At 36.9% G+C, this 22,425-nt stretch overlaps 1 protein-coding gene and 1 long non-coding RNA gene across 4 annotated transcripts in view; one reads left to right on the top strand and one right to left on the bottom strand.

The window, feature by feature from the left end:
* The window catches only part of SUGCT (succinyl-CoA:glutarate-CoA transferase), an 825,030-nt gene that overhangs the window by 364,285 nt on the left and 438,320 nt on the right, over window positions 1–22,425 (bottom strand). The window lies entirely within an intron of this gene.
* Window positions 20,547–22,425, top strand: part of LOC127492674 (uncharacterized) — a 30,641-nt gene continuing 28,762 nt past the window's right edge. Inside the window, exons 1-2 of the long non-coding RNA XR_007922357.2 lie at window positions 20,547–20,574; window positions 21,083–21,151. This is a non-coding gene — a long non-coding RNA (uncharacterized lncRNA). The remainder of the gene's footprint in view (window positions 20,575–21,082; window positions 21,152–22,425) is intronic.

Below are 22,425 nucleotides of genomic sequence, written 5' to 3'. Positions count from 1 at the left end.
TGTGAATAACTTTGTTGTCTTGTACTACAGTGAATATTCAATCAGTGCTCAATAAATAATACATTAAGCAAGCTCTTTTGGACATCATAGTTTAATTGTGAGGCCTGAAAATGCCCTGCCTTTTAGCAAAGACTATGCAATATCAATTACTTTATTAACTTTGCAAGCATTTAATGGAAAAATAGGCACATTACTTTGAAATAGGCATGTTTTAATCTAATTTTCTTTCTTAATCATGGAAAAGCTCAATTTCTGAGAATAACACGTTTCATATCAGATAATTTATTTATAATGAAACATTAAGTAACTTTAGCACTTGATGCAATATGAAGGTATTGTACAGGGGTTAAAGAGAGGTTCCAGTAGTCCAACGAGCTATGCAGTGTGATCTGTGTGCTGCTACATATGACCTATAGCTGAGTCTGAACTGGCCAAAGAAAAAAAGGCCTTGCTAATTGTATTCTAAATAGGAATCCTTCATCAAAGTTGCAAGACATTTGAGTACTGTACTTGAAGATTAACTTTCCTGAGTATTAAAATTCATGTGATTCACATCAGAAATGATTCCGGTTTCATAGATACACACAGCTGAGCCTATCTGATTCAAATAAGGCAATCTTACAAACACATCACTAGGCCACAGAAGATGTAATAAGCCTACAGTGAGTACATGGCTCAACCACATTCACTAATGCCATAACACAATTCTTTTTTTTTTTTTTTTTTTTTTTTTTTTTACAGGCAGAGTGGACAATGAGAGAGAGAGAGAGAGAGAGAGAGAGAGAAAGGTCTTCCTTTGCCATTGGTTCACCCTCCAATGGCCACCGCGGTCAGCGCGCTGCAGCCGGGCGCACCGTGCTGATCCGATGGCAGGAGCCAGGTGCTTCTCCTGGTCTCCCATGCAGGTGCAGGGCCCAAGTACTTGGGCCATCCTCCACTGCACTCCCGGGCCACAGCAGAGAGCTGGCCTGGAAGAGGGGCAACCGGGACAGAATCCGGAGCCCCGACCGGGACTAGAACCCGGTGTGCCAGTGCCACAGGCAGAGGATTAGCCTAGTGAGCCACGGCGCAGGCCTGCCATAACACAATTCTATGGATATTTCTGGAGTCAAAAGTTTTGGGAAAAAAAAATGTGATTCTCTTATGGCTTATATTCGTATTCTCTGCATTTTCATAAAAATAAAATAGAAAAAAATAAGCACATTAAATCTCTTCCCAGCCTGGTTGATCTCTTCAAACCTGAACACAGGGACCAGATCTTACTTTCATAACATATTTTTTCTTTCTTTTGTCTTGTATTCTTTTCACAACTAAACTGGATCTAATAGCATTTAATGTCCTAAAGATTTCAGGTAAGGTCACATTTTAGATCATACTTTATTTTGTTAGGGTCTAAAAAAAAAGCCCACCGCCCAAGGAACGACTCCAAGAGACTTTTTCTCTCATGCAACCAGCAAAGGGTTAAATTTATTGATCCAACATGTTGGGGCCCTCTGACAAGGACAGAGGAGCAGTGAGGAACTACAGCATAGGGTTTATAAAGGCAAAAACCGCAAAATCGGGAGGGGGGAGAGAATACACGGTTGCTAAGTGGTTGCTAAAATCTTACAATCAGCAATTATGATTTTAAGACATAGACAAATCACATCTTCATTATTAGCCCAGGTAACCCAGGTGCAACCTTTCTACTTTTAAGCTTGAGCAATCATGCTAGGGGGGTTTTGTGCGTTGCCAAGGGTGATGTAGTGCACTGCTATTGTCCGACTATTTGAGATCATAGTTTCAGACCAGAGTCTCACGGGGGGGGGGGGGGGGGGTGCTTTCCCAGAATGCAGTCTCAAGTGCTCCAAAATGGAGTCCCTACTGTCAAGGTGCTACTTTACTCTGTCTTATTTTCACAGCTGTACCAGGAAGGTTTAAACCTGTAAGCTTAAGCTTAACTTTTGACACCCACACATATACAATTTTTAACTCTTCAATTTCTTGTCTTGGCAGTAACCTTAGAATCAGCCATTAAGTCAGGATATCTCATCCAGTCACCTTGAGCAAAAAGAACAACAGAGAAAGGAAAAAAGAACCAGACCCCATGACCAACAGAAACTATATTAAGGCAGAAGAAATGGATTCCACTTACGCTTCAATAGGAAAGAAACAAGAAAGGCTGAACATTTCCATATTACATGAAGACTTCTTCCAGCACAGGGGCTTCATGGTAAACCTTTCACTGTTCTTCATACAGGAATACCAAGTATGTCATGACTCCCTTCAACTCTGCCTCCGCAGTCTATGCTATCAGTTGAGCTTAATGAGATCTAAGTGATTATTTCTAAAAAGGGAGAAAAAAGAAGACTTTTTTTTCCCAAAAATATCTTGCTCTCCAACTCCATCTCCCTTCATTTATAATACAAGCCCTCTAAATCTCTCAGGCCGTTTTTCCATAGGCTTGTTTATAATGTGGTAATGATCATGCTAATACCAGCTGGGAATACATCTCTGTGGACAAGCTGCATGAATGTGTTGGGGGTTGGGGACGTATTGTATAAGTGCATGAGGAGTACTGTTCAATAAAATTATGGTACATGTGTAGCCCTCTTTCCATATTTACTAGTTTTCATAAGTCCTTCTCAAGTGGGAAATAGACCATGTTTCCTATGCAAAGGCATAGTTATTGAATAATGAAGACCATGTGTTCTGCTACGTCTTACTCATCTGAGCACTCTGCAGCTATTTTCTATACCAAATTAATAGCAGTATACTAAACTTATTTCCCCAGTGAGAACTTCTGGCTACCAATAGTGTCAGTACACATATCCCATTGTCCCCAAAGGCACCAGGGATCAGTATGTCACCAAAATCTATGGTGGCACCCAAGAGAAGAGAATGCATCTTGCTGGGAAAACAGATATCCTCTAATTAAACAAGTCTGTTTACACAAGCAATGGTGTGTTGTGTCACTCCAGCTGCAAAGAGAAGAGAATGTGGAATTTCAGAAAAGACAGATAGCTATTTAATGTGGGACATGTCACCACAATCAATTTTGGCATAATAAAATGCATACGGAAAATCCCTTCCAGCAAGCCTGCTGCAGAGAAAATTGAAGTCTGGGTCAGAGGGTGTGGACGTCTGTGAAGGAAACACTATCTCTCCTTTGCTCACACCCCCACCTGCTGCACAGTGAGCTTCAAATAGCATTTCTGTGAGGTGTCCGCTGGATGCTGGGGCATAGAGCCATGAGGCTGGCGGCAATTCTCCCCTGTGGTTGAGGAAAAAGTTTCCCCTCCTTGCAGATCGATAAAATGCACATCCCCATGACAGCTAAATAGGAGAATCTGGTGTGTATAGAAACTGCCTTCCTTTTTATAACTCCCCGAACCCACCCAGAGCCAAGCAAACTATATGTAAAGGCAAGGCAATTCTGGTAGCAAACTGGTCTCAAAAGAGATTTCTGGGACATGTGTGTTGCCTTGGGGTTAATGTGCTAGTTAGGATGCATAGGCAGGATATCATTGTGCCAGGGTTTAACTCTCAGCTCTGCTCCAGATTCTAGCTTCCAGCTAATGTTTACCCTGGGAGGTAGCAGGTGATGGTTCAAGTAATTGGATCTCTGCCACCCAAATGGAAGATGTGGATTGAGTTCCTAACTCCCGGCTTCAGACAGGCCCACCATCAAGCATTGTGAGCATTTGGGTAGGAAAGAATAAAGTTGACTTGTGTTTTTTTTTTTTTTTCTCTCTCTCTCTCTTTCTCTCTCCCTCCCTCTCTCTCTCACTCTCATTTGCTGGATCTCAAATAAATAATTTTAAAGGGGATTTTTAAATTTTTTTCTGTGTTATTCAATACTGGAGCAACCCCTTACCAAATATGATTTTTGCCATATCAATATAAGAGCATTTTGCTCAATAACCATATCTGAAAGCAAATATTTTCCTGTTCACTCAACCAAGTTTCCAACAAATGTTGACAGTGATGGAAGTCTTGTAACACTTTCATATTTCAAATGTGATGCTTTTGATTCCAACTCCACATACAGCAATATTTGCTCATTATATAATACAATCTATACAATCTCTTTGCAGGAGTGGAATTTAGTTCTATTTGAATATCACAAGTAAACAATTATTCATCCCACAGCATTTTCAGTGTCTTCAAATAAAAATTCCTTCTGGCATTTTCTAATATAACCTATAAAAGTTCATTATAATTCACATATGAGAAATATTTTTGATAGAATCAAAGGTAGCAAGAGTTAACAGTCTAATCCAGCAGATTAACTTTCACAGGTTTCCATCTGCAAGTCATGACACAACCTTTCATTCTATATGCTGTTGGTGCAGAAGGTGATTTTCAAGGCAGAGTTGTTCAAACTGCAAGATGTTAACCAGATGTACTGCAGAGTATTCCAGGTCTCAACCATGAGGAGTCTGTTTTCAGTCTGTGTGTTGCATTCTTCACTTTTTTATTCTTTTATCAAGATCTTTAGGTTTGAATATTTCTTTGATTAAAATTGTTTTGTTGTTATTAATGTTTTCTAAGCTGCATAATTTTTAGAAGAAACAGTTTTTAAGTAACTTTTTAACTAAATAAGGAGTATTAATTTAAATTTTGCCATTTAAAAACATTTTCTGCAGGAAAATTTCTGCTTCCTATAGCAGGTGCTAGAAGCCCAATCCCAGATGTTTTGATGTGTCAGTAGAAGGGAAGAATTTGAGAAATGAGTAGAGATGCAAGAAAGAGGAAGGTATAAATAAAAAACAGACTTGTTGAAACTTTAGTTCACGTAGATCTATCACTAAAAGCCTTTTCTAAACTTTTTGGCTTTTGTTTTCTATTGGTAGGCTTCTGCACTTCACTCCTTCTCTTGTTGCAAATGTCATTTTCCAAAATATTGGCCTAAATGTTCATCTAGCTATCTATTTCCATGGAAAAATTCTATTCAGATCTGACCAAGAATGATGTTTTACCTTCCCATTCAATATGCTGAGACTCAGCGGGACCTTATAGATGTGGCTGTTTCCTTGGTTTTTAACTGCATAGGAGCAGGGAGTTTAACTGCACCAAGTCAGCATGATAAACGGGGGTTCTCTAAAGCCTTAGCCTCAGTCTTTGTACTTGAAAGGCAAGTTTGGCCCCTTTTGTTCTCTCCATTTGTTACTTGAAGGGATTTCAGAATTGCTTAGCTCTAACAGGGTTAAAAGAGTGCCTATAAATGTTCTCTCCTTATTTAGCTTGATTTTGGCAGAGCTCCTCCATCATTTCAATGACACATGAGCAGAAAGCCTTTTACAATGTAGGCAGGTCTTTACAATATGGGCAGCTTCCTTCTTGAATATCCTTTTTGCTATCAAACTAATCAGCAGTAGGGGGTAATTAAAGCCATACCCAGTATAGAGCTGAGTTTTGGCTTCTTTAACCACTTCACAACCAGGCTCCTCTGCATCTCCACTGACAGGAATAAACACTGTGGACTGATTTTTCAAAAATCCCAGTGACTTTGGAGAAAGGGAGGGTAGCACAGTAAAGTCGGATATTCCTGAATTTCTATCACAACTCTCGCGCTTGCAGGCTGTGTGGCTGCAAAGTTACTTTGCATTATGACACAGGGTTTTCCTCATCTGTCAAATGAATGAAGTGGTGGTTATTATTGATTGTCACATGGTCACTGGAGGCCATTAGAGAACTAGAACATTGTGTTGCATACAGAAAGCAACACAATGCCTACCTAACATTTAGTGCTAAATAACCATTTGCTATTACTGCACGGCCTCACTTGCACTATGTGTACCAACCAAAGTGAACTCTTCTTTCTCTTTTGAATAAAGCCTTGGCACTGTATTGGCAAATATTTGCAGGTCCAGACCTTCCTCCCTGGAAGACTTTCTTCATATATTCCAGTCTCTACTACCTGTGCCACCACCTCTGCCTCCACTCTAATATCTGTTCAAAATTTCATCTGTCATTCAACATACAGCCAAACTGTCACCTCCTCCATCAAGTATTTCCTGAACTCTTTAAGTTATAACTTCCTACTGCCCTGAATCTCCATGCTTTTTATTCTTAACAGTGCATAGGATTGAATTAAACATACTCATCCTCTAATGGCATGTTCTAACTTCGGTTCCTGGATATCCCTCTGTTATATTTAATTTCCCTTTTACTCTCAGTCTCCTTTCTCCTTCTCCTCTTCTCATAGGAAATTTTTCTAATATATCTAACATAAACCTTTCTACTTATAAATGTCATTGCAAAATAAATACTGTTTTATGAATTCATTTTACTATATGTAACTGGATTCTTTGACAGATCTCATTCTACTTCTTTTATTGCTTCGTGAAGTTTTTATGACTTCCAAATTGTTACAGGTACTATAACTATTGCATAATACTCCACAATGCTCATTGCCCACATTTTGTTACTTTTTAAAAAAAGATTTATTTATTTGAAAGGTAGAGCGACAGAGAGAGAAGGAGAGAGACAAAGAGAGAGTGCTTCCATCTGCTGGTTCACTATCCAAGTGGTCACAATGGCCAGGGCTGGTCCAGGCTGAAGTTAAAGCCAGAAAGTGCATCTGGGTTTCTGACGTGGTTTCAGGGACCCACGCATTAGGGCCATTACCTGCTGCCTTCCTAAGTGCACTAGAGGAAAACTGGATCAGAAGCAGAGCAGCTGGAACCTGAACTACCACTCTGATATTACTTGCCAGCATCACAATCGGTGACTTAACCTGCTGTGCCACCATGCGGGCCCCTTTCCCACACTTTTGACAATGAATTCCCAAACACCAGAAATGAATATCATCATACATGATCCCTTATGAATCTGTTTGAGAATTTTATTAGGATACATACCAAAGAGCAGATTTGCAGGGTCATAGAAAAAGGCAAGCTTATTGAATAAGTGTGCCAAACCATCTTCCAGAATCTTCACACAGTATGCAACATGAAGAGTAATACACAGGGGCCAGCACTGTGGTGTAGCAGGTAAAGCCGCCGCCTGCAGTGCCGGCATCCCATATGGGCACCAGTTTGAGCCCTGGTTGCTTCACTTCCGATCCAGCTCTCTGTTATGGCCTGGGGAAGCAGTACAGAATGGCCAAAGTGCTTGGGCCTCTGCACCCATGTGAGAGACCCAGAAGAAGTTCCTGGCTCTTGGCTTCAGATCAGTGCAGCTCCAGCCATTGTGGCCATCTGGGGAGTGAACCTGCAGATGGAAGACCATTCTCTCCCTCTCTCTCTCCCTCCCTCTCTCTTTTCCTTTGCCTCTCTGTAACTCTGCCTTTCAATTAAATAAATCTTTAAAAAAAAAAGCCATGCATGTAGATCCCCACATGTCTGCCAACATTTGGTTCTACCTAACCTTCTAACTCGTCACTTTATTCAGTGTCACCTTAATGATCTCTTACTGTTTTTATTTGCATTCCATTGCCTCCTACTAACAGATCTTCATGATTGTATTTTTCTTAAGCATTAGTAAATATAATGGGGAGGGTTTTTTATAATTAAGATACTCATTAATCTTTACACCCTGAAAAACTATAATTCCTGAAATGTTTGGGTCTCTGATTTTGCTCATTTTTGCCTTCACTGCAGTTCCTAACACAAGAATACACTGAAGACAGGAGAGTAAGGGTGGATAGTAATAATTATAGAGAAAAATGAGTACTTTGAATTCTAAAATACTGATAAAAATTGTATATGGTCATCCTCTCCCTCCTATAAAACCATGATTTCCCTTAGCCAATTAAACCAGAAATGGCAGCACCCATTTACTATCTCAGTGGCTATAGCGAACACTATGAAGATGGCTTTGATGTGCTGAGTTCTAAGGTGCAAGCTCTGTGATACACAATCAAGCCCTCTTGATCATATGTGCATGACATTTGCTTCACTATTCATTTTTAGAGACCTAACAGAAATTGGGGAGGAACTTTACCTTGGTAACTTTCAAAGCTGTGCTCTTAACTATAGGTACAAAGACTAGTATAAAAAAATCCTGTTTGCTGATATTAATATGCCCTAGGGAGTTAAATAGATATTTATCCAATGGCCAGCGCAGAAAGCTATTTCTGTAATTTTCCTGCTAAAGGAAGGGGAAAATATGTTCACACAATTAACCCTATTGTCATGGCTGCTTGCTTGATGTCTATCATAAAGCTGCCATGCCACACAGTATAGGGGTCACAAATGAGAGTTTGGAATTGGACACACTTGGTTAGGATTTTTGGCTCTGCCACAGAGCAGTTATGATATTGTTTTATTTCTGCTAACAACAGTTTCATGATCTGCAAAAAGCAGACAATGAGACTTCCCTTACAGAGATATTATAATAACTAAATGTAATAATAGCATAGTACTCGATAAATGATAAATGGCAGTTATTGTTATACTTTTGATTCTTCAATCTATTCCATTATCAAAACTACAGCAATACATGAAAGTATATCACTAATATATGAAACAAGTATTGGAAAAATGCCTATATCTATGACAAATAGTTAAATGGAAGATTGCTCTTGTGACTAGTTTTTGTAGTGGGACAAACATTATTTTAAACATTCTACTCTAGTTTGAGTACCAGCTATACCATGTCCTTGCTGGGTAAGTTAAAGGAAATTTTCTAACCTCAAACTATTAGGCAGAACACTGTAAAAGGGACAGTATTACCTTCTCAGTAGAGTCACTGTAAAATTTCATATGATAATAAACGTGAAAGTACTTTGCAAACAGCAAAATGACACTCAATATGTTAATTACTAATGATTTCCATGGATCATTGATTTCCAAAGTTTGATGGCACCATTTAGTTAGTTTTAAAAACAATAACCTACTCTTAGCAGAAAATATTTAAGCTTTTTTTCTAGGAATTAAGTAATAGCTAAAATGTTTTACTTTATCATTGAGAGGTACCCACCTTGTATTTAGCAGTCTAGGGAATCAGAAGATTCTGCTTAAGACTCAAGTTAAAATAATTCTAGGGAAACAAACATAAGAAATGTCTCCTTTTGGTGCCAATGAAGTGTTTGCTCTCTAGAACAACTGTTTTAATCTTATGAAAATAATGATGATTGCAACTGAGCTGGTTTCCTTCTTTTTTCTGGCTGCTAGAATCTCAGAACCAAATCTGAGGTCACTTTTGAAACTACTGTACTACACAGCATACATTTTAATTCTTATCTCATCTCCAGACACAATTTTGTATTCCAACCCCTATTTTCCTTTTATCACCTTGAGTGAGGAAGTTCAAACACATAAATAAAAAGCACAATCTCCATGATGAGTTAGGGAGAAGAAGGCTTTGGGTTTCAATTTTGAGCCACGTAAAGGTCAGTCATCTTTTATCTGTGTGGTTTCCCTCTGCCCTTGGGCACTATCTCAGCATCCCAGTCTCTCTTCATTTGCATATCCACTTTATAGGGCCAGGGGTCTGACATGTTCAGTCTTTACTCAAGAAAATATCTTTGATTAAATAGTAAATCTCTCTGTTAACATTCCGTTGTATCATAAGCACCCTTATCTTTGTTTTGTGTTCCATGGCATTTCTTGAAAAGGTGCCCCAGACTCTCAACTTTCATATTCTAATCTTTAATACTACCCCTAAAGCTAAACATCTCTGCTCTGCATACAGTTCTTATACAACAATGGTGCTTATTTTGTTTCACATAGTTTCAACCTCAGGCCAGAAATGTAGAGATCAGAATGTCTTGCCCTAAATACAACTTGATGACACTGTAAACTTATCTGGTTAGAAAATTTTGGGAAGGAGGGGAGTGGATATTTTGACTGTAAAGATCAAGTCATAAGCTTACGTTTTCTAGATTATAAAGAAACATTATATCATATTTTTATATGCTTCATATCTTTCATATCAGGACATTTGTTTGGTAATCAGTAAGAATCCTATCTGCATCTTCCAAATGACTTTCAAACACGGTTAAAATTCAAGCATTAAATATTATCAGTGCCAAACTGATGAATATTTTCAGTGCCTTGATTGTGGTCATGGTTTCTTATGTCACAAAACATTAATTTTAAGTGACGCAAAATAACAGTTATCATTGTTATTAATCATAGTAATAAAATTAGAGTAAATCATAGTATGGCAATGTGCTTCACCCCAGATATATTTTATTACTGGACTTAATATAAGAGCTACACCAATAATAATGTTAAATTGTTTGCCTACAGATGAGTTTCAATAAAATTGTAAAGGAGTTGAAGTAAATATTCTAACAAAAAAAGGTGTACAGAAATTGAAAGACAGGCTCTATGCTGTGGCATAGGCTTAGCCTCCACCTGCAGCACTGACACCCCACATGGGTGCCAGTTCATGTCCCAGCTGCTCCTTTCCAACCCAACTCTCTGCCTATGGCCTGGGAAAGCAGTGGAAGATGGTCCAAGTGCTTGGGCTCCTGCCCTCACATGGGAGACCTGGAGAAGCCTTTGCCTCCTGGCTTTGGACTGGCCCCACCTCTGTCATTGTAGCCATGGGGGAGTGAACCAACAGATGGAAGAATTTATTCTATGTCTCTCCCTCTCTCTGTTGCTCTACCTATCATTTACATAAATGAAATCTTAAGAAAAAAAGAAATTCAAATACATACAATAGGAAACATTAAATTATTTACAATGATTAACTACGTAAGACACATAGACTATTTTCTAAACTTTGCACAATAGCAGTCCCCTTGTTCATGATGTAAACAGTCTAAAATTAGACTCACATTATTAGGCTTGACTAGGTCCCTTAAAATATCTTTAGGAATATTAAATTTTCACTACTGAATAATATCCTGATTATATTAAGCAATATGAAGAAAAGTGTCCAATAGTTGCTTGTATTATATTAACTTCAAAGCCTTTAAGATCTCTGTTAACATAACAGAGCTGCATAACCACAAAATTCTTTCTCAAACAAACACATATGATTTAGTCTAAATCTATACCTAAAACACTAATGTAATTTCTGCTTTCTACAGTTTATATTACTCACTGTAAACACCATAGTTGCACATGCATATATTGAGTTATGTCCAAGTAATTAGTGACTGTTTTGTTAAAGAAGATTAAATTTTCAGAATTAATGAATAAAGAAAGAGTAAAAAAAATACTCAACCGAATCCAATCCATGGGAAGGATTTATGATAAGGTTTGATTTTTTTTAAAAAAATATTTAGTTGAAAGTCAAAATTTACAGAGAAGGAGAGATATCTTTCACCTGCTGGTCCATTCTCAAAATGGGCACAACAGCTGGGGTTGGGTCAGGCTGAAGCCAGGACACAGGAGCTTCCCCCAGGTTTACCACGTGGGAACAGGGGGCCAAAGGACTTGGGCCATCTTCCACTGCTTTCCTAGGCCTATAAGCAGGGAGCTGAATTGGAAGAGGAGCAGCTGACAGTAACCATAATGGATGCAGGCGCTGCAGACAGCAGCTTAACCTGCCACGCCACAGAGCCTGCCTCAATTTGATGGTTTTAACAAAAGTTTGAATTATAGCAATTTTTTGTTTTTGTAATGCTAATGCAAGATGCTTCCAACAGATCCAGTGGGCACACTAAACAGATCGTGAAGCTTCCCTAAATCTGGGATACAGGTACTGCCACATGGATATGGCAGAAAGGAAAATTTTCTTTCTCAAAGTGGAATGAGCAGATTTACAGGTGTCATGAGTGATACCATCACAGTGAATAGGAGACTCCTTTAGCAAAAATATACAAAGACCAAGATCTGATGATTATTTAAACCTCTAATGTAGCCTTCCTAAAACCAGAATGGGAGGGATTCCCAGATTTTGCAATGATGTGAATCAAAATAAACAACTTCTTTTTTTCCCTCTCCAATCTGCACAAAATTGGACTTCGGTCAACAACTCAAAGGGTCTGGCTAATACGCTGGTGGTCATTTTTTATTTTAAGTTTTGTGGTTTGTTCATTTCTTATTGTTCTGTCAAATATCATTTAGTACCTAACTCTGACCTTTTGAATTTTCTGCTGTGAATTTCCTTGAGAACTAGATGATCTTGTTCAAAATGCATATAAAGTAAAGTTAACAATAAGGAACATAAAGTGTCTAAGAAGCTCCCCTTCAATGAGAATGCATCTGCTATCTCTTCTCCCTCACCAGTGGGTGACATGTCTGTACACCTCTGATAATGTTGGTCTCCTCTTTCATTGCTGTATCCAAAGAGCCTAACCAAGTACTTAACATGTAGCAAGGATTCAGGAGATGCTTGTTAAATTAATGGCTCTCAGCACCACACAGCTAATGCTTTGCTTGGCCCTCCCTGGCTATCTCACTTCCAATTCTGAAAGCAGCCTTTCTGAAACATTCCATTCTCAAACCTCTCACAACTGAAACAATTTGGCCTTCTACTTAGTTGAGAAAATGAACAAGGTATGAACTCATTCTACTTCCTGCCCCCTCATTTTCAGATGATAGCTATGTCCTCCTCCACAGTTCCTGCCAATCTCAGAGCATAAATCCTTTTCTTCTAGGTTTTGAATTGATCTCTTCCTATTTACTTTAGTTATAAGATTTCATTCCATTTGTTATCTTCTTTCTTTCCTTAAAAACTGCATCTCTTCTCCCTATTGTTAGTGTCTTCACTGAAGTCTGCAAGTCTCTCCCATTCTTGATCTAACATCCCTCTGTTATACCTTTAACCTTTTCACACCCAAGATCTGGGTAGATCAGACAGGTTTCCTCGTGCCTACGAAATCAAATCTATACTGTTAGAGTTCTGCTTCTCCAGTTCTACAAAAATCTCTGCACAAAAAGCACTTGTCAGCATTTGTTCAATTTTGCAAATTTAATGCCTCCAGTAAGTCAAAATTTGGTCAATATTTCAGTGCAGGGGCCTGCACTGTGATGTAGCAGGTTAACGTCCTGGCCTGAAGCGCAGGCATCCCATATGGGCACCGGTTCAAGACCCTGCTGTTCCACTTCCCATCCAGCTCTCTGCAATGGCCTGGGAAAGCAGTGGAGGATGGCCCAAGTCCTTGGGCCCCTGCACCCACACGGGAGACCCGGAGGAGGCTCCTGGCTCCTGGCTTCGGATCAGCACAACTCTAGCTGTTGCGACCAATTTGGGAGTAAACCAAAGGATGGAAGACCCCTCTCTCTCTGCCTCTACTCTCTCTGTGTAGCTCTGACTTTCAAACAAATAAGTACATCTTTTTAAAAAATATTTCAGTGCACTTCTTATTAACTTTATTCAATTGAAAGTAATATAAAAAATTTTGCACTCTAATGTTTCCCAAAAACAGGAGTCACACCATAGTGCTAATCGTGATAGGGTGAAACAATAGAATATTCTCTTATGGTAGACTGGCATCAATGTATTCACAAGAACAGTGAACAGTGCTGTTTCAAGTATACAGTCTTCAGACATGTAATGATCATAAAATAAGTGATACTATATGTAAAAATTCATTTCCAACTTTTAAGACAGTACATTTTAAAGCATCTTAATATTTATATAAATGATATTTAGGTATTACAATTTAAATGGATGCAAATTTGGTCTGTCACTGAAAATTTAAACGATAGAGAACATTCACTCATAAATTATTGAAAACATTTGGAAAACATACAAATAAATATATTTAAAACCACTGTAGCTTTATATTGAATCCAAAATTGTCACCAATAGATTATAAAAATATGTAAAGAAAAACAGTAGGCAAAACTTGTGATTGAAAAATGTCTTAAAAACATGCTTACCACTAAATGACATAAACAATTTTTCAACTATAACTAAAGATTTTTGGAAATTATTGGAGCTCAGAATGAAAGAAAACAAATATTTTAACTGAAGAAAAAATTATTTGATTCTTAGAAATAACCCCAAATTTAGTATGAAATCCTCAGCATAATAAGGTTAAATTATTATTTGACCTATTAATGAGATCAGTGTCCTTTGAATTATTCAGTGGTATCAACGTGATAATAGTTTGTCTCACAACCCAAATCTGTGTAAGAGACAGGAACCAGACATAAAAAACCATTTTACAGAGAGATTGAGTTTCACCAGTGTTAAGAGAATAATGGGATCATCCCACATAGGTTGTGTTTTTTTTCTTGAATGTTTAAAATTGCACTAATTCAAAATCATTTTCCTAGAAATCTAAGCCAATACTAAAGATTATGCCATTAACAAAAATATTTAGTTGCAAGATTAAGCATATATACACACGGTCATATATTTCTTTTGGATCTAGTAGTAAAATTGTTTTCAAAGGAAATGACAGTCAGAGAACTTCAAACTGCTCCCAGTATTGTCAATTCTTCTATGCATCTGCAAAAACATTTTTGAATTTTTAAAATTCCAATGAATAGGAAGTAATGATGTATAAGGAGCTACATAAGTTTTTTAAAATATGCTTAATTTGTTTCATTGGTAAACTATTCTGAAATGTTTCCAAAGGTTATTAAAACACAAGATGGTGCAGAAATTGATTCTTTAGTCAACAAGGCTGGAAAAGCTAGCAATTTTGTGATACTGTTTTCAAATCTTAATTTATATTTTGTTTACAAATTTATCATATCTAAGACATAAGAATTTTTTTCTAAAAAGGTTAAATGTAGAACTATAGATATTTTCTTTGCCTTCAAAAGTAGAAGTGGTTCTTCGCTAATTTTAAAATATATTTGCAAAGAATGGAAAGCAAATAAAAATTTTTCAAAAGCAAAAAAAACTTCTCCTCAGAGAAGAAAATAACAAAAAATTTTGGATTTTAATTGATATATTTCTTCATAGTCACCATAAAACATAAAATTTATTTATCATTCTAAAATATGTATTGCTTAGATTTGATACAACATTACTAAACCTAAATTTACATTTTGAAACCAATAATTTGGACAAAGGAAAGAAACATCAGAGGTTCTCTTTAAAATAAACAAACACAAGTAACAATTCAGGACAAATAAAAACGTTACAGATTATACAAAAACAATCATCAGATTTTGATCAACAGAAAATTGAATTTTAGTAATTGTTATATCTTCTTACACATTCTGGATCTTTTTAAACAAAGACTTCATAATAAGCCTTGAATTTCATGGCTACTGCATAATATATTACTTTGGCTTGTACAGTTTCTACAGCAATTCATGTTCTATTCATCATCTGAAAATACTTTGGGGTAGAAGGAAGGGATTATAGATAGATTTAGCAGCCTATCACAAATTTTAAAAAGAAATTGGTAGGCCAGATTATTATCAAACTCTTCTATCAGTTTCTAATTTACCTCTCAATCGGAGAACTTATTTGTGGCTTAGACAGCACCTCTCTTAGTTTCTCCAATAATGACCCTGTCTTTTGTTCTAGACCCTATCTAGCCCATCTGGGCCCTCATTCCTTTGTAATCATAGCCTCTACTGCCTCTACTCTTACATCAATGGCTCTACTCCCGACCTGTATGTATTGATGGTGCTCTCCCCCACTTAATGTTGTATGATTGTTCAAAATTTCTCTACAGACAAACCCCTCTACCTGAAAAAGTTGAGTGGCCTTTCTCCTGGTCTTGTTTGGGATCAGCTTTAAACTATGTCCATCAAACAGTCTTCACAAGGGTCCAGAGACACCCCCCCTCCCATTTCCTCTCCTCTATGAAATCCTCTCATACCTGGTTAATGCCACTCTTAGGATCATTGGTTGCTATTCTCACCCTTTTACACTGCCGTGTCTGCTTAAGTGTTTACAGAAGGTGATAATGGAACGAACCAAGGCCTTCAGCAACCAGGTGGTCATCCAAATGCTACTACAGGAATATACTTGGCGCCTCACCAAGGAGACAGCGGCTTGAGACATTGCCCCATGCCAGTGAAGAGCACCTTGTTGCCCCATGTCAGCGGGAAGTAGCTCTAAAGACAGATCATCATCCCTCTACTCCTTATGGAGTTCTGGGACTAATGTAATCCCATACAACTTCTGCTTTATAAAAAAACTAAAAGGGGGAATGTTAGTAAAATGGTAGAGTCTTATCTATGGCACGATCTACACCTTGACACCATCCTAGGCTCTAGCCCCTGCCGCCATTGCTGGAAGCCAGGTGGCTACTTGGCCCAACCACCAGTGTCAAGCTCCACCCCCATCCTAATGGGATGCGCTGCTTCTATTTCCCTGTCCGTCCCCTGGCAAAGTTTTAAAGGACCTGTTCCTAAACACATCGCTCTCTCTCCCTCTCTTCTTCTCCACCTGCTGATCTCTCTCTCTTTCTCCTGACCTCTCTCTCTCTCTCTCTCTCTCTCTCTTATGCTCTCCTTCTCCCTCTTTTCTTTCTTTGCCCCTTCCCTCCAGTATGTCAGGTTTCCCCCAATAAACTCATTCCCTTAAAAAAAAGGAATTGGTAGGCAATTTAATTGAAATAAGGGCCATAGTTCTATTTATTCACATAAGCTGAGAGACTGATGATGTGGTATTGATTTATTTTCAACACAATTAAAATGTTATATTTATAAATCACACATAAAACATTTGTTTATAGATCCTAAAGCTTTATTGTCATGGAACATAATGGTTATAGTACTGACTGGTTGACACAGTGGAATCAGTATGTTACCTTATAAAATTCTTTTCTTAATATAAAAAATAAAAACTTATTTTGCCAAATATGTCTCAAACATTTAGTCAAATAGCAACCATCTCATTCTGAATTTAGCCTGGTTGTTGCTTTGTTTATTTTGTTTTTCCAATTTACCCAATTGAATTATGAGGCCTATGAAGATGGTGGTTTTCTCTATTTTTATTATTTTTTTAACTTTTATTATATATTTCATAATGAGAGAATTCCCATCCTCTTGGCCATTCCCAACTGCTTATAACTGCCAGGGCTGGACCAGATCAAAACCCAAGTCAGGTCTCCCAAATAAGTAGCAGGGATCCAAATACCTGAGTTTTCACCTTCTGCCTTGATAGTCTGCATTACCTGGAAACTAGAATCAGGAGTCAGAACTGGGTATTTATGCCAGATACTCCAATATGGGGTACAGGTGTTCTTAACCAACATCCTAACCATTAGACCAAATATCTGTCACACTTTCGCCAAGTATTAACCTGAAATGTCTTCAAAATTTTTTGATGTCTAACTTAGGATAAATTTTGGACAATCTAAACCTGCACAATGAAAGTATTTGAGGCTTTCTACAAATAGACACAAACATACACCTGCTCAGTTTAGATTGCCATACCTGAAGTGTTTCTTAATTCTTCATAATTCATTGGATTTCTTTAGAAATGTAAAGAATCATAAAGATTCTCTGCACTCCAGAAGACTGAATAACACAAACACTTAACTAAAGTCTAACACTAGATCCATCACAGGAAGGATGAGACCCAGGTTAATAATTTTCTCTTAAAATAATGATTATTTTTCCACTGCTGGTCACCTAACAAGCTTAAGGCATGACTAAAATTTGTTTTGTTTTTATGGATTCTAAAGTAAATTCTCTTCATGTTGTTGCATTGTAAGCCATTCTGAGATATCAAATCTTTCAGTAGTTTGGAATTCTTATTTATATAAAAGAAATCACAAAATGATTTTTGGCCAACCTCATATAAACATTCACTTGAGGCCACTCGGTCTGTCAGCTATTCAATCTCTTCTCCAAGATTTCTGAACAGGTGGATATTCAGAAGTAGTAAAGTAAAGGCTGAAAAGGCTTCCATAGCCTTGGCAACACATGACAAGAGCCTACAGAGATTACTGAAGCCATAAACCAGAGTGTCAAATTGTTAAGTCAACAGCAGGAGTCACTGTGTACTTACTCCTCATGTAGGATCTCTGTCGTTAATGTGTTGTTCAATGTGAGTCAACGCTATAACTAGTACTGAAACAGTATTTTACACTTTATGTTCTGTGTGGGTGCAAATTGATGAAATCTTTACTTAATATATACTAAATGGATCTTCTGTATGTAAAGATAATTGAAAATGAATCTTGATGTAAATGGAATGGGAGAGGGAGCGGGAGATGGGAGGGTTGTGGGTGGGAGGGAAGTTATGGGGGAGAAAAAGCCATTGTAATCCATAAACTGTACTTTGGAAATTTATATTTACTAAATAAAAGTTAAAAAAAATAAAAAAAAGTAAAGGTTGCGCCATACTTGTGAGATATATATATATGTGTGTGTGTGTCTGTGTGTGTATATATATACATATATATATATAGGATTTCTTTAGAAATGTAAAGAATCATAAAGATTCTCTGCACTCCAGAAGACAGAATAAGCACAAACACTTAACTAAAGTCTAACACTAGATCTATCACAGGAAGGATGAGATCCAGGTTAGTCATTAATAATATATATATAATTCTCATACTCAATTCAGATTGCAAGTACATGGCTGTCAAGGTGGATAAGAGCTTCTTACCTGCTATACAAACATGAGCAAGAGCTCTTATTATTTTCATTAATAAATTTTAGCAGTTGAATTATCTCAATAGCATTATTCTTCATCATTAAGCAATCTTTATATTCAATAATTTCTCATCTGTTATGATCTTGTTATTAAAAACAAAAAGGACCTTTAAGAAATAAAACAATAATCCTCTATTTGTGGTAATAAAACAAGCACTAGATTTATAGTCAGAAGATCTACTCTGCTACTTTGTGGCCATGGGGTAGTTGTTTAAGTTCCCTTGCCTGTTTCTTCATCCATAAAATAAGCATAATACCATTTACCTTATAGGGTTTTTGTTGAAATTTAAATCAGATAGTTCATAATATGTCTTCTACTCTACTTTTCAACCTTTATATCTGGCCACTTTCTCTACTTGTATCTCATGTTCCAGTCACACTACACTCCCTGAGGTTCTCTAAAGGCATCATCTTTTCTCTTCCCCTTTTGTTTGATCAACTTATTTTTCTGTATAATAGGTCATAATTTGTCAAGACTTGAGGAACCCTTCCCCTGAACACTGCTAAGCTGAAACACCTATGCTGTAGGCTCCAAGATCAACCTGTACAAATCTCTGTCCTAATATTTATATATTTATTAGTCTAGCTTCCTGACCACACTCTACATTCCTTGACTACCTAAAATGTCTTCCTTCTTTTCAATATCATGTGTACTCAGCATATGATAACCCATAATATAAAATAAACCAACCATCTGAGTGATTAAATGAATGCATGGCTTATACAAAAGAACTGAGCTTAGTTGTTTGTGATGGATCAGGGATCCAATTTTGGTTAACTGAATCTGAAATTTAAACTCTTAGTGAAGATGGACCTGCTGCTCACCATATCACTTCATTTGTGTGATTTAAACTTCTAAACAATAACTTCTAGTGGTCCTGAGACACATGTTATAAGAATGAAAAACATCATCAAATGATTGCTACATGTGGTCAGCACACCCTGCTAAGGATATTTTTTCTTGTTTGTATAAAGCTAGCATCAAGGTCTTTCAGTTACAAATCCCATGAAACAGGCAAACTGACATATAAGACTTCAGTATACTACAAAGCTGAACTGTAAGCCTGCTTTTCTCAATTTTCAATGTAGTCATTGAATCCAATTACTTAGCAGCAGTACTTGAAGGGCAATATGCACTTCCTAATATGGTCATTTTGATTCTTTATTAAAATAATTGTATCATCATGGTCAGAAAGTACATGTTATGTTCAGAATAACAGCAAAGACACAGAAAGAAAATTGATTCTAAACTGTCATTTTCTGTAGCTAAAAATTACAGAGCAAACTACAACCAACTTGTTATAAGTTATAATTATAAGCATTTAAAAAGAACAAAAATAGCAATAAAACAAGAAGCAAAACAAAACAAAAAACCCTATGAGTGAATCATAGTACTTCCATTTATAAACAAACGCATCTCTGAGATTCTTGAGTTAGCAAAACGCTTGACAAAAGTAGACTGCAAGCAGATGATTATGTGGGCAGCAGAGTGCAGGATAGAATTTAAAGGAGAGAAATTGGAGTCAGGTGAGCAATTAGGTTAAAAATCTCCAGACACTGGGTCTCTGGGCTGTGTGGTCAACACCGGGGCTGCATGAGCTATGTTTATTTTGTCACATTTCCAGCCCTGGGAAAAATCAATCTTGAACATACGTTAGAACATAGAATGAGTACCTTGACTAATACTTTCTGTAGTGATTGTAAATTTATAACTCATTTACTTCACTTTTGCTTTTTATCACTGATAGCATTTTCCTCCAGCATTTTCCAAATCAAAAATAAATCCTTTAACTTCACAAATATAAGGAAAATTTTCTTCATTTTCCTCCTTCCCAAGATGTTGACACCTGAGTGAAGATAAGCATCTGGTTCCTCCATCCTCTGGGTTTACCCTAACTTCTGAAATGCCTTGCAATCTTTCCAGGCCACTGGTAATTCTGTGTCAAAGACACTGATTTTTCTGGCCTTTTCTTTAATGTGTGTTTGTTTTTCACACTGTTACTCACTGGTGATGATCACAGAACTTGGCATTATACCACGGGTGGCAGGATAGGGGGCAGATCTCTGTATTCTGAATTCTTGAGAACCTAGATCTTTGGTCCATTGTTCCTTTTAGAATGAAGGAAATGAGAAGGTGTGGGAAAGAAGAAGACCTCAGGTACCATCCCTGGCAAAAATTATAGTCAGTGTGCACTATAGGTTCCCTTGGCCTCTCTGATTAGCCATTGGTCCTGTGCCACTCAAATGTCACATCGGACATTTTGCTATAAGAAGGGTCTACAATTTCCCCCAAGTTTTTATATGTTTGACTTTCAATAAGCTGGAGTTTAGACAAATTATTATTATTTTACATCTTACCTTAAAGTGGCAAGATGAGCAAGTAAAATTTTCTGTCATCTTCTTGATTTTCCTCCCATTGAGTGAGTCTCTCCAGGACAAGGGAACTTCCTTTGCGCTTTGAACTGTGCTCTTCTCTGTCCCATGTTCCTCCATGCAAGCTCCAGTTTACAAGAAAATCATGACATATACCCCCCCAATTGTCTATCTCAAAAATGCATGGCTTTTGCAAACAAATGTGCTTGCTTAAGATTTTCATCTTGCTAAAGTTCTTTAGAATTCTATTTGAAAATTCAAAGCCAGCTGATGATTCTATTCTTTGTTCTCAGTTGAGTTTGTTCTCCCAAGAAGCAATGGATGCTACTGACTTAATGAGTTGGAAAAATCAAGGAAAACAAGTAGGAACTTGGAGATATTATGAATCTAGACAAATTATTTTAATGCTTCTAATATTACACTCAACATGATTCTCAAGTCCTCTTTAGAATATTTCATTTTCAGAGGTTGCATTTTATTTGACCCATTCTCAAGAGTTTCAATATGAATAATGAATTATCCTTTCGGGTATAACTTTTTCATTGCTTCAGAGAAATGAGAATAGGAATCAAGATCATAGAGCCTTTCCCACTAAACAATTCAAAATATACTGAATGAAAATAGACTTTTTCATGCTTAATATATGGAGAAATTGCTAAACAGAATATATTTTGTAACATGTAAAATTATATCTATCTTTAAACCCATGGCCAAAATATCACATCTTCAATTTTCATAAAAATGACAGTCCAAATTAAAATATTTACATCATTTTAAGTCTGAAAAATTCCCAGGTCATATCCTAAAGAGCAATACATATTGAGGCCGTTATAACCTTCCCTCCTTGGGAGAGACACTAAATCAAAGTAGGAAGTCTAGTTAAAATAAATAATAAAAGCCAAAAAGTGCAAAGCACATATTATACATTAGGAGCTTCAAATATATGTAGACACTTCAAAAAATTGTGTAAAATGGAATTAGCTATGATTTTATTTTGGCACACACAACTTAAAAAATCTACAATCGACTACATACATTTTTCCATGAAATTTCTGAAGACCTCTCATATTATCTGTTATTCTTCACTGCAATTTTTAAGGCAAACATACTATCTTGATTTTACAAATTAGAAAATAGAGGCATAGAAATTCTAAGTGATGAGTTACACATAATTTGAACCCAGGCAAACTCACCCCATAGTCTTTGCCTCTATCCATTATGCTGGACTGCTGAGTTGGTAAATAAAATGTAAAGGCAGTGAGTTAATATGTAAAAACAGAAGAACAAGGCACAAAGTACTCTGCCATCTTTATCTTTACAAGGACAAACAGAGGGACTGAGATTCCATATTAGAATTGGCATGCACAATAATCCCCAGAACCATATGTTTCTAATGACCTGATCACTGGGTCTTTCATTTCTGATCATTTGACATTTTAAAGCATGAATCATCTAATGAAAAAATTACAGGGCTTTCTTTTGAACACATTGTTTATTTGTCACCAAGCGATCTCAGATACTCTTTAAACAAATTCCTTCTATAAAGGAAAGACTACATACCCTCATGAATGGCATAATCCAAAAATAGAAATTATTTAAAACAGCTCTAACACCTTTTCTAAATTTCCTACATTGT

Source organism: Oryctolagus cuniculus, chromosome 16, assembly GCF_964237555.1.
Source record: "Oryctolagus cuniculus chromosome 16, mOryCun1.1, whole genome shotgun sequence".
Taxonomy (NCBI): domain Eukaryota; kingdom Metazoa; phylum Chordata; class Mammalia; order Lagomorpha; family Leporidae; genus Oryctolagus; species Oryctolagus cuniculus.
The sequence above is the reverse complement of the archived record's forward strand: the minus strand, read 5'-3'. Positions and strand labels throughout refer to the sequence as shown.